Below are 18,208 nucleotides of genomic sequence, written 5' to 3' on the forward strand. Positions count from 1 at the left end.
TTTTCAATCTCTGTTTCATCAACTGAAAGAGCCATAAAGGGCTCCCTGAATACCAGCTCCTTGCAAATTATCCTGTTCCATAGCAGGTGACAAGAGAAATAAAAACACAGTCTGCTTTGTCTCGTCTTTAATATCTCAGTCAGATCATTCTCTTTTTTCATACATATATCACTGCAGAGTGCCAGTAGGAGAATATTCTGATGTCAGCAAATGATTCCTTAATGGTGATCTGATAAGCACTCTATCTGTATTCGATCTGTACGTAAATGGTGCCATTTTTCAAGTGCCAAACAGTGCACTCTACTTAATTGGGATGTGCTTAATCAGAAAAATAATTTAATGGGACATTGTTTAGGGATGCTGTTTAAGCCCAGTGATAATTAAAAGCAATGGGTACTGATTAATGGCGGCAGTAATTCTGCATATTGGAACACTCTCTAATTACTTGGTCTTGGTGATGCCTTTTGTGTCTCACTCTCCTGGCAAGTCACTCAGTTTGCTTCTCTAAGAACTGATTTCACTCTCTGCAGCAGAAACAGAAGGATCAGTAACCAGCTCGCTCCTGCCTGTTCCCAGTACTCAAGGGTTCCTTACAAGGACTGTTTCTGATTTGTCACTTAACACCATAAGAATATGGTGTTTGTTGGGAAAATAGATTATTTTAATAAGAAAAAGAATTGCATCTCCTGCAATAAAGATGATACTGAAATTTGGCATTTACAGCCTTTAATGCTGTGACTTAAAAACAGACAAAACTGAGATACATACATAAAACCATTTAATAAAATGGAGCCCTCCCCCCTGCAAATCCTTCATCACTTTTTGCTTAGCTGGAGTCTACAAGAGAAAGAACGAACTGCAGAAACACAAAACAGCTGGGCTGAACTTCCCTTTGTTCTGTGATAGTCTAGCTGGTCACCAGTAACCACTGTAGTATTTTCTAGCACAGCAAAGCTGCCCCAGACAACACTAAAGGCTACTTGGAAAGTTCAGCATGTGCACACCAAAGGACAGGCGTGAGACAGTGTTGATCAAGTAACTGTGTTTCATTATCTCAGTCACATCTGAGTGTGCAAAGCAGGTTCATGCCAAAACCTACTTGTCTGTTATCTTGCAATGCATTCCTCACATTACCAGCTGAAAGAGTAATATATTTATTTTTTGATGGCAAATAAAAGTATGGAAGGAGATGCAGGGTTGAATATTATGCAGTGAGGTGGTTGACTGAGGCCAGCCAGCTCTAGAGAAGCAAGGACCCAGGCCTTCCTTCACATCCCAATCTGGGGTTCAAAAGAAATGTCCCAGAAAACCTGCATTTAGTCCTGCACTGCAATACTTTCTTCAGATACCTAATAAATCAAACAGTAACCAGTGCCAAGAGTATGGGCTTCAGTGAAGATGCCAGAATTAATTTGTTTTACAAATCCTATTCTGCCTACCCTTCTCCCCTTCCAGAAGACAGCTAATGTGAACATGCTGGCCCCATTATAGTGAGTCTTTAAACATGGTAGCAAAAAATCATCAGGCTTCAAGAACTGAGTTCTGAAAAAACAACAAGATGCAGATTCCTGAGAGAAAGAGAGAAAATGAAAATACATGTATTGATCCTAAAACACTTTTAAAGAAAGTACGAAGAGTAGGGGAAAAATAGTAGTGAGTAAGAGTTTATTGATGTAGTTTTATTAATTTTGGATGAAATATTTGCTTTCATAAAATGAAAGTATTTTTGCTTTTGACTTCAAAGAAGGCAAGACTTCATCCTTTCTATTCTTCAGCAACACATAGGCTTTAAAAGGGTGAGAATCCTCTTACCTAACCAATACTTATGTTTGAGAAAAATTCCATCTACTCTTAAAAGTAAGCATTTTGAGGGTGAAATCAATATGATCTATTTTAGATGTCTATTTTTTACATGACTATCTTTAAAAAGGATTAATAATATCCCAGATTTTTTTTTCAATTTCTTCACACTTACAATCAAAAGAATATAAATTCCCAACATCTGCATGGAACCAGATGAATCCAGTCCCAGAGTGCTTGGATTCAATACATTTGAATAAATGTCTCAATACATTTCCTTATTCTTACTGTGAGTATGCAGTTAAGGAAATTCTGGTCAAACTAATTTATATTTTTTATTTGGCATATATATATCTTTTGGCACAATATTCTTATTTTATCTTACTAATCACTAAAAGAATGTGGAAAATTTTTCAGGTGTTTTATTAATTCTGCATACATAATTGTGTTCAATAATTATACGGTCATACAGTGTGCATTCAACAAACAAATACAGTAACACAGAGCTGTTCAAAGTTGTGGAAATATCTGTAAATACTAAACTAGAAATATTAACATATTGCTGATTTGAGGGTGTGGATTCATAGTTATTCCATTTTCCATGCCATATCTTGAATGTCTGTTTCATAGACCTAGTTAATTGTACTTTCTTCATGAATCATTTTATGTTGTAAAGGACTTTAAAGTTCTGCTAAATGCATACTAGATAAAAACTGTAAAGATGAATAAAGACAGAAAGGTAATCGTTGCTTCATAATAAATATGAAGTCACAGTAGACTTGTGCTTGGCTAGCTGAACCACACTTCTGTTTTCTACAGATTTGGTACAGAAATATTCCATACTTACAGGAAGGAAAGCAAACAAGGAAGGACTGATTTGTTGCTGGAAGAGGTGTGTTTTCATTACTGGGCTTTAAAATAGGCTTTCTAACCAATATATAACAAATTACTAATACATCACTCACATTAAGATTGCATTGCTTCTTTTGGCCTTCTTATACATACATAATGTTGACTCTTGTGCATTCCAAATTACTTTGTGCAGTTACAAACAAAAATCATTCGGGAATTCTGTTCTTGCTTTCACATGGGTGTTTCAATCAGATCCTTTACAGCAAAATCCATTTTTGAAAAAACCACGTGGAGTTGCCCAGCAGCAGTTCCTTTCAGAACGCCTACCAATTGTATTCCTCCTAGTAAAAGAACAAAAAGTCTGTTGTAGGAAGAACAATAGGGAAAGTGGTTGCTCTTTAACATATTTACATTTGGAATTTCATCATTATTCTAATTATTCATTTGCTTGAGAACATTTCACATAGCCTTGCTGCAAGATTTTCCATTAAAAAATTACTAGTTTAGAAGGAATGGTTTTAAGGTCTGCAGTATTTTATGTGACTCTAAACTCTAAATGCAGTGTAAATTCAGATGATTGACAAAGAGAAGAAGGAGTGAAGAGAAGTAATGCTGTTTTACTGTGCTGCCAAAGCCTCTCTCAAATACAAAGGCAAAAGTGTTTTTGAAAAAATCTTTAAAATTCTCTTGGAAGGCTCTTTTGTTTCTGAAAGCTGTCAGGACTGCTCAAAAGATGTTTCTAGAGCAAAGACTTAAAAAAACCCCCTGCATTTTGGTTGAGCTTCAAAGCTGGAGCTTTGTAAACTTTTAAAACACAGGACCTGAAAATTTTCCATTTCAAGTATTATTTCATTTTAACCACAGTTTTTATACACAACCTTATACAGAACATAGCAGCAGAAAATTGCCCTGTCCTCAGTTTGGCCTCAGCTGCCTGGAGGAAGAGTGATGCCTTGAGAGGCTATCTAGAACTGTGTTAGACCTTGTTAAAGGAATAAAGTAAGTATTTATTAAAAAGGCCTTCAAAGGATACACCCTGGGCAGTACAAGAGCCTGGCAGAGGCTAAGATGGACACCCAAGATGGACAATGAGTCACAAGTTTTCACACTTTTATAAGTTTTGGTCCAATTACATATTGGGTTTAATTGTCCAATTACAGCTTCAGGTTATGAAGCCCCATCCTCCCAGATTGTGCTCCTCAATTTACTGTTGTTTATACTTATTGGGCCTGAAGCTGCAACATGTCTCTGGTTCTTGGGCTGGAAAAGGATTTTTTTGTCTAACTAAACTGTGAGGAGAACTTGCTAATACTTTATATGAAGTTCAGAGTTATATATTAACGCAGTACAGAATCTGGAAAATATGAAAGCTAAACCTTAAGGTATCAAGACAAGTTGTAGGAATGGTGGTTGAAGGAGGAGAAATGTGCAAGGCTGGGAGACCATGTCCATGTTCCATTTTGGGAAGGGGCCTTGAAGACCAGTTGTGTCTGCTGTGCACTGGGGAGCATGAAGGTGCATAACACAGCAGAAATGCTTCACCAGGAGAGCCAGCAGCCGCTGCATTTCTGTGGAGTGCTCATTAGCTGTGTAAGTCACAGTCTGACTACCAAAACAGATCTTCCACCATAGAGATTGCAATATGAGGTGAAAAAAAGGAACAAAATCACATGGAACAAAAAAGTGGGGGTTTTCTTCTACAGGCATCCTGTTTCTCCCAGCATAGGTGAAATGCAAAAGTCCAACTTTGTGTTAATGAGATGTTGATCTATAGCAGTCTTGTGGAGGGGCAAAAATTCATGCTCTAATTATTGCCAAAACAGTCATCTCCCCCTAAAGCAAGTGACGCCCTCTGCATCATCTGAAGCAATCAATCTGAGTAACAAGAGGTAGCTGCCTTCCTCAGCTCAGTGCTGCCCAGGGTGTTCTCTCATCTCTAGGGATAATGGTATCACAAATCTGCATCTCCAAAGCAGTCAAGCAACTGATAAGACATTTGGCTAATCTGCTTGGGGAAATGGCCTTAAAACAGGCCTGGATGCATCCAGCAGAGCCTGCTCTTCCCTGCTGAGGAGCAAAAGAGGTGAGCAGCTAAGATCCAGTACCATGAAGATTTTCTTGACTGAAAGGCTTATACAATGATGCAGAATAGGAAGCTCATGAAAGGCTGTATGAATATTTCTCTTGCCTCCCTTCAGAAACATAGAATGTGTTAGTGTGGCAATTTGCCTGTTCCTGTATCTAAACTGTTCCATAGTAATTCACTCTTTGTGAGCTTACTGTAATATGTGGCACTCAGCAGAGCTGAAATCTCCCTGGAAACACACTGGGTTTTCCTGGCCCATAGCCAAGAATGGTGTATGCACAGAGGGACAAGTTATTAGAACATATTGGCAAAACCCCCTCACAATGACCTCTGTCCTTTTGGAAACTTGATAGATATCCCCCCTTTATTAGCTAAATATAATGGGCAGAGTTCAGGGGCACAGATAAGCAGCAGGAGGAAAAAAAACTTGTCACAAAACAAGTGATGAGCATCCCTATTATTTTTCAGACACTTTCTAGATTGCCCCCATGAGATTTACCAAAATGCTTTTCTTAGGCCCTGCAGACAGTGCTTTACACACCATACCTTGGAAAGGGAAAGTTGTCTCACGTCTCTGGAACAGTCCAAGCCCCATTTCTCAATTTGACGAGGCCAGTGAAATTTATGTAGGCATCTTTTTTCTGTGTTTTAAACCATGACACATTTTTTGCAGTTTATTGAGCCTGTAAGGGGCAGAAGATCACATTATTCAGCTCCACAGCACAGTCATCCTGGTACAGCTGACGCCTGTGTCAAGAAAATGCTTATTTTTCACTCCCCCCATTTACCTGTCAAGAAAGAACAGAAAAAACATTCTTGGGAGAGTGTGTGGCACCCAGGCCCTGAAAGGCAGAGTCATGCCCTGGCTTAGCCTGTGAACATAACCCAGACCCATAGAGAGGTAATTATGTTTTGGGAGCTCAGCAGACTGTGCATAATTATACTCCAAGGAGGATTACTGCCTTGTATGAATAATACCATGATGCAATGGCAAATGCAGAGTGTGAGCCTCAAACCTGCAATCCAGGCAGGATGACAGACCCCTCCTGGACCACCCTGCCTGCTGCACGGATTAGCTGTCCCCACAAGAACAATGTCCTGCATGAATCAGTTTCCCATACAGACCTCACTTTTTCAGAGACAGGTAACAAATGAACTTTTACTCCATTCAGGAGATAGAGAAGTGAAGACTTGCTAGCCAAAGAAGTAAGATTTTGAATGCGAAAGGGAGAAATACATTGCTCACACTGCCTGCAGCTTAATCTGGACTAAATCACGCCTTCCAGTTTTTCCCTTCCCAGCTTCTCCTCAGCCAAGAGACCTATACAGTGATTCTGGGATCCAAATCAGCTTTCTGCTAAGCCTGACACACCAAACAAGCAGCTTAGCATTGCAAAACCTGTGCGTATGGGCAGAAGCACACAAAGCTGTGCCCCTGGGCATGGGCAGCTATGGATGAGATTATTTACAGCTCCCCTATCTCTTCCTGCTCTCTTCCCCCTTCTCAGGGCAATTCAGCAAAGCCTCTCGCACCGCCTGCCCACCTGCCACGGAGCACACAGAAACCCAAGGAGATCTTCCTGTGTGCTGTGGAATGGGCTGTTGCTTTGCTAGAGGTGACTGCAGCCTTTGACTCAACTAAACAGAGAGGCAAGTCAGGAATGAGCTTGTTTGCCCTGTTTAACTGCTGCTGGCTTACTTTGGGGTCCAGCCCCTCTATTGTAGCCAGTTTCTCAGTTGTTGAGGTTACCAACACCTAGTTACCTGTCCCACTTTCTCTGCTTGTCAGTCAGCTTTTGAAAACCTCAAGCTTAGAGCATAGAGACAGTGACTAGTGCTCTGAGTTTAATGCCTCAATAGAGGGCAGGCACCTGCAGGGAGATGACCCCGATTGTCATCTCAGCCTCAGCTGTCCTGGTGGCCCATTGTCTGTTGGAGCCCACAATAGGCTTTTTTATATTGTAAAAACTACTCTCTGCATTGAAAGTCTTCCCAGCATCACACAGGCCTGGTGGCATGTCAAGTGTTGAGGAGAGGAGAGGAGAGGAGAGGAGAGGAGAGGAGAGGAGAGGAGAGGAGAGGAGAGGAGAGGAGAGGAGAGGAGAGGAGAGGAGAGGAGAGGAGAGGAGAGGAATCCTTCTGACATAGGAACGTGAAACACCAGCTAGGACAGACACAGCTTTCCTGACTGACACACAGGAGTAATAAGGAACAACCCTCTCTGTTGATGGGGCTGGATGTATAAGAATATGATCCAGTTATCATCCTTACAAATTGATTTAAATATGCTGATATTATTTATGTGTACAGAAGCCTTCAAAATTAACTTTGGCTTAATACATGAGGTAGACTGGAGTTTCAAAAGAGAAAAAAAAGTAAATATATGCCCCAAACATTACTTTTAACTGGGATCCGAGCGTCCAGCTCTAGGGCACTTTTGAAAACCTCTACCTCGGTGCAGCCAGCCCTGGCCAGCTGCCTGATCAGGTGCTCCACTGCTTGGGCAGCAACCTTCAAGGAACACCTCTGCCACAGCTGTCTGTATAAAATACTGGCTTAGTTTGCAATACACATGATCTCAGGAAAAGTTGTTAAAAAGCCTTTGACTAAAAAAGTAGAAACTGCAGCCCTTTGACAGATGAGCTGAGTAATTAAAAGTGACAGGGGCCTAAAGTGGAAGGGTGGGAGAAAAGTGCCAAAAATAAATAGAAATCTAAATGGCAAAATGTGGGTAACATATAAGTTTAAATGAATGCTGTGTTGAGTAAGGCTTCTAGATGGATGAAGTAAAAATACTCTTTGCACTGTCAGTGTGTACCTAATGCATTATAGCAGTGAGAGCCCATTGGCAAAACAAAAAACAACCAATCAACCAAAAAATGTTCTGCCAGTTATTCAGTTAAACATGGTAAAAGTCTAATGTTACAGAGAATAGTTTTGCTTCTAAGAAGTAAAAGAAATAAGAAGAAGCATTAGAGTTCTTGGCATGTCTCAGCAAAATGGTTAAACCAATAGGTATAATACCAAATGTACACTGCATTTTGGATATTTGTTGCAACCACAAGGATTTTAGGGCACCAAGTTTCACTGTTGTTTAGGCACCTCTTGGGAAGCACAAATTTAGAACACTTGTGTCTATAAACATTTTAAAATGCAATAGTTCACATATGCTGTGATGATAGACTGCAGCAACTGCTGGACAAGTACTGGAAAGTGTTTTTTACACTGAATAATTCTACACTGTCAAAATGTTCAGAATGAAGTCATCGCTGAAAGTGAGAAGCAAGCAGAAGCTGTAAGTGCCGGATGCACACTCATTGCTGTGAGCCATTAATGGACAAATAATCCCTGGGATGGCTAAAGTGGATTTAAGTGTAATGGCATGTCATAGGGGTGACCTGTGATAAATTTTCTGATGCTTTTAAATTAATAAGTCAAAAGAAGTAAGATAGGCTCCAATTAAAAAAAAAAAAAACCACAACAGAAAAAAAATTAAGGTTTTGCTGGATTATCCTGGCTTGTGTATGTGACCAAAATACCCAAGAATGCATCTACACAAATATCTATCATAACTGGTGACTTTAATAGTAATATGACAACTTCATAGTACTCAAAAGGAAGATAAATGTGAAAAATAGTAAGAAAATTGCTGATCGCTTCATACTGTACTGGTAATAGAATTATTGATCGATATTATAGCATCAATCAGAGCAGGGTTAAGGGAAATTTCCTTTAGATATGAGGTATGTCCCCCATCATCTAGTTCAGATGAATCATGCACAGGAATTCTGTCAAAAATATTTTCAAAGAACCAAAATTAAATAGAAAATTAGTAATTTAGAGAATGTCACTGAACTATGAATTTCTTCAACACTGAAAAGTATTTTGGAGAAAAAAGAAGGCATTCCCTCAAACACTATTTTGGATATAGAGGCTAGATCCTGAAAGTTACTGTTGACTTATCATGTTTCAGTGGGTTTCACAGATAATTAGCACCTCTGAGGCTTGGGCCCAGAAGTGTGGTTGGTCCCTTAGCTTACGCTCAGGAAACAAAGCAGGAGCTTTCCAGGAGTGCTTGCTTGTGCTCGGTACTTGACATCAGCTTTTCTTTTTAACATGCTCTCTGTGCACTTGCATTTTATCTGCAATAAGCCTTAAAACCCACTCAAAGCAGAAGCTCTAGAGCAAAGGGAGAGTTAAGAGGGAAGAAGCAATTAGATTAAGAGGGAAATCTTTTGTTAGTTACGCAAGAAAGAATTCAGTGGCCTACACTCTCAACCAGCATAAATCATTGTTGTTCCAGAGACAAGGGAGCTGTCAAATTAAAGCTGTTCACAGTCCTACCCTTTCTTTTTGTAGCATCTTTTCTCCTTCAAAAGAATGATACTGCATCTGAAAGAGCTGCAGGGATAATGCTTGTGTTTTACTGTTACAACATACCTACTTTGTGCTACATCCCAGTCAAATCTCCCATATAAATCAGTTTATTTGGCCCAGAAATGTCACCATAATATAAAGGGGAAATGTGGCATTTCAACAGAATTGGAAGTGCCTGTATTCCTGCCCTTCTGCTCTCTACTGGCATTTCGGGTAGGAAATGGCCAAAGGGAGAGGCCAATGCTTGGATGGGGCATATGCTGCAGAAATCACCAGCCTGTGCTTCCATAAGCATAAGGCTTCCAGCCAACAAAACAAAATCACAGCTCCTCTGCCAGAGGCTCCTGCCTTGCAAAGGTGCTCCTTATGCCTGGAGGATCCCTAAAGGAGAACCTCATGCTCATTCCCCAGTACATCCCATAGTGAAAGTATGAGGATTTCACTCAAGAGATTCATATGCAGCCACAATAGTGTTTTACTAATTAACATTACAGTGCTGGGTTTAAATAGCTTCTGTTGTTTACAGATGGGCTGTCAAGACTGTCACTGCTGTATGACTATTTTTAATAGAGGCATAATCAATTAAATTGACTACATGTGTTCAAAACTGCCATGAGAAACCTATTATACAAGTACAGAACATTACAAAAATCCCTTTACAGGAGTTACTCATAGAGAACCAAAACAAATTACAGAGTACCATGTGCCATGAGGACATCATTCATTCATGACAACATGGCTTTGCCTTTGATAAACCCCACACTGCACAAAGGGAGCCGCTGAAAAGTTACATGTGGCAGCACAGTAGGGACTGGTGCCGACAGTGAAAATATAGTAACCACTAAAAAGTATCTCATCTGCAACTGCAGATGTCACACACAGCCTCGGTGGGACTGATGGAAACTCTAAAAGGAAGAAAATACTTTGCCTTTACAGACCCATCTGTGGGACCCATGTGTTTTGCAATAGCTGATTTTCAGTCAGTCAGAAATCCCTGTCAAATACAAATGCTGAGGCAGCCAAGACAGACCAGGCAGCAGCTCTGGGGCTTGCATCAGAGGGTGATATGGTGCAGCTGGAGCATGCTTTGCTGGGACTCCTAATGCCCAGTTATTGAAGAATTTATCAGGCAGTATCAGCGTCCTTTGCTTCTCCACTGTGACCAGGTATTTTAGGTCTTGGATTAGATTCTGTTGGCCTTTTTTCTCCAAGAGGAGGGATGGATTAGAATTATTAACTAAAAGAAACCATCAATATGAATGCATTAGGGAGACATTACAGTAATGTACATTGTAAAACTTCAATTTAAACCTTGATTAGACAAAACTTATGTGCCACCTCACTCACTGTGGGGCAGGAATTGACTAAGAATTTGATAGAAATGTCCATTTTAAAATATTCCCCTCTAAAGGAGTGGTAGGTGTGTGGAGAGAGGTTGTAGGTGGAGAAATAGCACACATGAAGAGCTTTCCTGACAGGTCACCAGGATTCTTTTTTCATGGTAGAAATGGAAAGAGAGATGGAAAATGCTTCTTGGCCCCAGAATATGTTGATAGCCATAATCAAGCCTATATTCCACTACAGCAGAGACCCTCCAGTCTACACACAAGACCCTCTCCCACAGCACCAAACCCGCTGCTCTGCAATCAAAACTACAATTTTCCATGTGCCTGACTGTCCCAATGAGCAAGGGATTTTAAATGGACACATCATTTGTCACAAATGTTTGCTGTGAAGGTACCTGGAAAATACTTCCTCTGCAGGCTGGAGGCTGCTGAAAGCACACACTATGATTTTTCTCAGTACACTGTCACTGAAAAGCAGCGAGGCAATCTGTGTGAGCACTCTGTGTCTGATTTACAAGTTCATAAGGAATGGTCTAAATCCAATCCCTTTTTATTTCATATTTAGGTCTACAGATGGGTTGACATCTTCTGACCCTTGGTTGGTTAAGCAGGGCTCTTTGAAGCACTTTGCCTGCACCAGAACTGTTTAATACATAGCCCTTTTTCCTTTATTAGTCTACAAGATTCACTTAGAACATGATGGTTCTGGACTAACTTCTGTCATTCATCTTAATCACTGTCATAGTTGAGAGGCATGCAAATACATCCTACAAATATAATGGAAGTGGACCTGCCTTGAATGCTAAGCAAACCTGCATGGGAAGAGTGAAGTCTCAAGTGTCACAAATTTCCACTCAGATGTGGCTGTAAGCCTTCTCTCCGTATCACATGGATCATGCACCTGCTCTGCTGTCCAATAAGCTGCACCAAAGGGTTGTGAGTGAGTGAGTATTTAAAGATTAGTCACCAGGGAGGCCCCAGACCCTAGGCTTAGTATATAAGAACCAAAATGGATCTTGCATCATATGCTAAAAATGGCTAAAACTTTACCTTCATAAAATCAAGTTAAGGGAAAACTTTAATAAAGTATATTGATTCTGTCATATATATGCACCTGCCAGTAATTGCCACCACAGTTTCACTTGGATGCAGACCAAGACATCCATCTTTCATCCAGTATATAAGGGTAGTGGAATGGAAATTAGGAAAGCTGCCTTAACTGAGGCTAGAGCAATTTTGATAATGTGTTCCTTTGCAGCTAATGTAAGGAGATATAAAATGCAAGAATAATTATTTAATTGTAAGAGAGGAGTCCAGATTTAATTCCAGACAGGATAATAACTAATTCTTGTAGACACATGTGAATGTGGAAAAGAGATTATATCAGATATGCATATGAGTAATTTAATATGGAAAAAAATATGTGAGCAAGCAGTTGTGGGGAAGATGAAAAGTCACATTGCATAAAAGTGCCCAGCATTACTTTGTGAATTAGCAATGCTGTGTGTCACTCAACTGTCGGAAAGAATCAGGAATGTCACTGCGGCAAATTCTCGATGTGGCATTACAGAAGGTTCTGCTGTGCTTGAGATTAATTCAGCTGGCTTCTAGTGAGCGTTAGCAACACAGCAGCAAGAGGTTTGCAGGGAAGAGCCATTCAGAAATTTCCACTTAATATGAAATAACTATTCTAGTGCAGAATCCCAGACATGAATAATACCAAACCTTTGTCAGCAAGCCTGGATTTGATGGCAAAAAATTAACATGTCAGAATTCATACATTCAAAATTCCTTGTTGCGTTTTGGTTTCAAAGGGCACTATACAATGGTAGGAGAAAAATAAATCAGAAAAGTCACCCTGCTCAATAGTATGAGAGAAGAGAAAGCATTTTCTTCCTGACATTGTGAGACATGTCCAAGTATGGGGATAAGTGAAATATGCTAAATTTTTCTCCTGAAAACTTTTCTTCATATCTGGTAAAGAATAAAAACCAAAAGCATTGCTAGAGTACTACACCAGAGAATATTATTAGAATTAATCCCAAATGTTCAAACATAGAAAGATTTCAGTTGCATTCAACTATTGACAAAACATGGAGAGGAATTATTAAGGGTGGAGTATTTTTTTTCCCAAGCATTTCTACTCTAAACATTTTCAACCGTGAATTAAAATAGAAGCTCACAGAAATCCTGTAAAATATTATTAATAAAATTCAATTTCCTAGTGAAGGAGAGAATCCGAAAATGAGTGAGACACATATGCTAACAGAGCAAACCTTGACCCAGGAGATTTGAATAACTGGATAAGTATTCTGGGAAGTAAGATATTGGAAACATCAGCTGTCAACATTAAGGCATGACTTTTGGCATCACAGTACATCATTATCCATTGCCTCTGAGACAGCCCAGAAATGAAAGTTATTATAATGCTAATGCATTAAAATAAACAGGCCAAGCTGTGTAAAACAGTGGAAAATAGTTTGCAGTGAGTGCATTTGTTCAGAGTTGTTCAGTTCAGTTTCTCCAAGGCACATATAAAGGTCAAAGGGCAGTTCAAATACTTCCACTTGTTGGGAGTGTTTTCTGCCATATATAGTCTCACTTCTTATCCAATTTGTATGGAGGAGGCAGATTTCAGCTGAGGTGATATTCTTTGTCTGGAGCAATTGTCACTGCAGCTATTCCCTAAAGCAAGTCAATCAATTTTTTAAAATGTTAGTGACTTTTTATCCCAAATTTGTTTGTTGTCTGTCTAGGCACAAGGAGAGTAGAATGTTTTTATTTTTATTTATTCTGTTATCCAGCTAGTGCCTTTATTCACTTGTAAATGTCAGTCATGACCAATTCTTCCACAGATGAGACTAATGTAGGATACAGTCCCTAATGAAGATGATCTTGCTGATCTATGCTGTCTGGTTACATTACAGCTCAAAATGCAGTTTTAGTTTTAGACTTTGTGTTGAGGATAAATAACACAACAGAACATCAGCTTTTGAATTACAGTTTTACAAGAGGTTTTTATCTAGCATATGTTTAAATAGACATAATAATTAAAGAAATGGAGTCACCATTACAGTCAGAAAACTTGCTGAGCCTACAAAAATAGAAGCTGGGGGGGGGGGGGTTGTTCCATTAGAATGTGTTTCCTTAAACTCTCCAAGGCAGAATGACACATTTCCTCAATTACCACCTATATTGTTCACTAAACTTGTGCTAGTGTATTTTGGGACTGTATGAGGCCTGTGTCCACTCAAAAAATCCTATCTTACCTAAAACTAATTCCACTGAAAGCTCTCTGAAAAGTACCCATCTTACTGATCACCGTATCTTTGGTGAAATACAGAAGGGTGCTTGAAATAAATCCATTCTAGCAGCTACGGTTTTGTCCACTAATGAAGAGGATTATGACCATATGGTACATCCAGATTGTATGTGGAAACAGTATTAATTCCAGAAAATCAATGTTATGCTCCTGATCACAGTAACTGTAAGAAAAAATAATATATACATGCATAAATTTACAGTAGCTGTAGGGAACGGTTTCCCAGCAGATGAGTAAGAGCTAAAATGTGCTTATTTCAGTAAGGGGAACATGCACAGTCCTTTTGTCAATCAAAAGTGAAATCAGGATGTTTCTGGCCACTTGCTAATTCTCAATCACAAATCAAAGAGAATTACGCCTGGTTTCAATATTCTGTGGGAGCCCTCAAAACTGCTGACTTTTAAAAGTCTCTCTGTTAATTGTTACAGAGAAAATCTTGGTATACACTGGGCTGAATTGTGTGTTGGTTAGAAAGTATTCCTTTTTAGAATGGCAGCAGGTGGGCGAGACCCTCAGTCAATTGATGACATGAGGATGGACTCTACTTGGTGGACACAGAAGCAGGGATTGTGCATTTCACTGACAGAGATACTGTGCATCCTGAAGAAGAAAAGGCATAGAGCTGAGCTTTGTGAAACTTTTGTGCACTCAGAAGCGCCTCAAATGTGCCTTTAGCCCATCATGGATGGGTTTTTTCAGTCTGTCATAAGGAAAGGGATGGTAACAATCATGCATCTGCTTGGCTTTACACCTGAGCTGTTGGTATCATGCAGACAATTCTGCTGAATACTGAGTGGATGCATTAGCATCAGAATGAACCCTATGGTCCTAAATGTGAGAGTATTTCCTGGAAATGCTGCTAGCAACATTATTCTAGGTTGGTACATTCATGTCTGCAGGCTGACTTAATGGGGCCAGACACAGAGACAAAAGCTAGCTAATGTTAGAATTAATTTTCCACTATTTTCCTCCTCATGTTGCCAGACAGAAAGTGTAGAAATTGAATGGAAAGAGGAGGGAGAGTTTGAAGGGACCATCTGGCTCAGAGTCTTGGCCTCCAAAGTTGCTTTACAGAAGATGCTTAATGCAAAAGTGAATGCCTGAAATTTGTTCCATATTCTCTTACTCATAGCAATTTATTTTAATTTTCTTTTTAAGTCCCACCTCAGTTTCATTTATGTTTTCTTTTCTGTACATAAATGTACAGAAACTTTTTACTACAAAAATGCAGTTTCCTTGCTAATCCACTTCTCTTTTATATTTTTCCAGGGGAACTGTATTTCTTCTTTACTATTTCATCCTTCTTAATAAAAACCCAGAGTATTGCACTGCAGACCCAAAGCAGTTCTACCCATACCTAATGAGAACTCTGAGTTTAATTCCCATTAGCTTTGCAAACTAACTTTCTCTGTTTCTTTACATTTATACCTAGAAAGTCATTCAGTGTTTTATCCTAATGTTTCAATCTCTCACTTAAAAAAATCAAACTCTGTCACATCTACCCAATCCAGGATTATTTTCTATGAGCATTTACTCTATGTTTTTTGCTGCTCATGTAATCCAAATCTAAAATAGCATCACTGTTTCACTGACTATTTGTTAAAATTTTTGCTAAATATAATATCCCAGATGTCTGGGTCTTACCATGTTTGGTATTTTGTGTGGTTTGGGGTTTTTTGGTGGGGTATTTTATCCCTCCAGCATGTATTTGAGAAGCTGACATTTCCTCTCTCTCTCTCTCTCTCTCCCGCCCCCATCTCCACCATTTCTTTGTATGTATTTCTCTCATTATTAGCTAGATCCATCTCCAGCTCTGAAAAGTCTGTAATTCTGCTTTTATCATCCTTCTTAGGGGTATTCTTTATAAGAAAAGATTTCATTTTATTCTTGCTGCCACAGTACAATTCATTCCATCAGCTACTTAATGGGTACACAGCACAACCAACTCCCTCATTTCTCTTTTCTGAATGTAAGAATGCTTTCACTCCAGTTAACCCTACCTTTCCTACAATTTCTCACTTTTCCTGCAATGTCTGTTTTCATAACCTTCCCAAGAATTTCAGTCTGCTCACAAGCAGAAAATAAACATTTCAGTTGTTTTCACCAACTATGAACTGAGTTCCCACGCAGAATACGCATGTTTATGTGTATTCCTTAATTTGCAGCTGTAGCTTTGATATAAAGCCATACAATCGCAGCATAGAGACAGTTTCAAGTGGTTATGGTGTTTTGCAGGGAGTAGAGGTTACCTGAGACTCAACTTTTTTTTTTTGGCAATTACCTGACTCTGACAACACTCTTTTGAAAAATTAATGTCAAACCTCATGAATAGGTAGTGTACTGGTGTATGTTTGGATATACTATAATAATCAAGAACTATGTTATTACTTTTCAAACTCTTTAATCTTTTTAATCCATTTTTCAGGGCAGAAATAATTCCCTTTTTTTCATTCTTGGACTAGGTTTCCCCATGGCATTAAACAGTTTGTTTTCTATGGCAAGTACCTGGCTGCCTGCTCTGATGTGAAGAGCAACCAGTGGTCTTTTTCTCCTTAATTCAGTTTGCTCTCCAAGCACTGTTTGGTTCTCTTTCATAACATGCCTTCTCACTCCTCTCAGTAATGAGGCTCTGCTGATGCTCTGGCGCTAGCAACAGACATGTCTGCTTCTCTTGGTATTATTTTTTGCCCATTTTTCTTCCTGCACTGCATCCTGCCTTTGGCTATCTCTGCTCTCTGGATCACTCTCCTATTGTTCCGGGACACTGTCTCTGAAGGATTTTATCATCTCATTGTCTGTTCATTGTAGACTAGTTCTTTGCTTCATCTCTGTTGAAAGCAGAGACCCTGCAGAGATACCCAGGCAAATTAGAGAGCTGGGAAATCACTAGTTGTGTAAAATTTAATATGGGCAACTGCCAGATTCTGCACCTGGGATGGGACAACCCTGGATGTACAGACTGGGAAACAAGAGGCTGGAGAGCAGTGCCATGGAAAGGAACCCGGGGGTCAGTGACAAGTTGAACATGGATCAGCAGTGCCCTGGCAGCCAGGAGGGCCAACCCTGTCCTGAGGGGCATCAGGCACAACATGGTCAGCTGGGCAAGGGAGGGGATTGTCCTGCTCTGCTCTGAGCTGGGGTGGCCTCACCTCGAGTGCTGGGGCAGTTTTGGGTACCACAGTATAAAAAAAGATATTGAACTATTAGAGAGTGTCCAAAGTAGACCAACAAGAATGGCAGAGGGGCTTGAAGAGAAGCCATACACGGAGCAGATGAGGACACTTGGTTTGTTCAGCCTGGAGAAGAGGAGACTGAGGGAAGGCCTTATCACACTCTACAGGCTCCTCATGAGGGGCAGTGCAGGGGCAGGCATAGATAGATCTCCTCTGTCTGATGACCAGTGACAGGATCCGAGTGAACACCATGGAGCTGAATCAGGAGAGATTTAGGTTGAATATCAGGAAAAGTTTCTTCACCTAGGGGATGAACAGCTCCCCAGGGAAGTGGTCTCAGCGCCAAGCCTGACAGAGCTCCAGAAGCCTTTGGACAGCACTCTCAGGTGCAGGGTGTGATTCTTGGGGATGCTGCTGTGCAGGGCCAGGAATTTGATTTGATGATCCTTTTGGGTTTCTTTCAACTCAAGTTGTTCTATGATCCTATGAGTCTTGCTATCCCATTTTATCAGGCTGCTGGTTTTCTTTCCTTAACAGAATGAGACTGCTCCAGTGGTTGACTTCTCTTGCACATAGCCAGGAGTTTTCTTGGAAGATGCGTGATGCCAGTGTTCCCCTTTCTTTTAAACAGAATTTCTTTTCAGGTGCCAGGTATCTGCAAATCATCTCAGCTTTCTACCACATCCCTAAAAATTTTTTTAAGGTCTGTTGTTGCCTTTGCTTATATGTTTAGGGCCTGAAGCCTCTCCAGAACTTCTGTCAGGAAATATCTTTAATAAAGAATGAGCTCTAAAATGACACTAGTCTTACAGACCCAACTTCAGCCACCTCCATGGCCTATGCCATATTTGCTGTTTTCCTTGCTAGTGCTATAGCAGCCTTCTCCATCTGCCTTAACATTTCCTAATACAGTGGAAAACCCAAATCCCATCTCTCTCTCTCTCTGACTCTCCTAACTCATAAGCAAACTCATAGTTGTTGCCCAGTCAACAGATTACTCAGCATGCAGATTTTTAAAAGCTTTGTATTTAGTCAGTCCTGCCCTTAAATTGTCTGAGCTAGGATGAGCTTTCCATTCTCTCAGTTTCCACAAGCTCAAAAAAGATAAAAAATAAAAAATCACTCACTCTCCCATGGTCATCACCAAAATATTCTAAAAAAGAGACATTCCTTTTAAATCAAATGGCAAATTAAAGTGCCACTAAATAAAATCTTCCCCAACAACAAGATTAGAGTCTCTGCCATAGCTGAC

Source organism: Melozone crissalis, unplaced genomic scaffold (genome assembly GCF_028551555.1).
Source record: "Melozone crissalis strain CALT ecotype California unplaced genomic scaffold, PUWL_Pcris_2 ptg000013l_1, whole genome shotgun sequence".
Taxonomy (NCBI): Eukaryota; Metazoa; Chordata; class Aves; order Passeriformes; family Passerellidae; genus Melozone; species Melozone crissalis.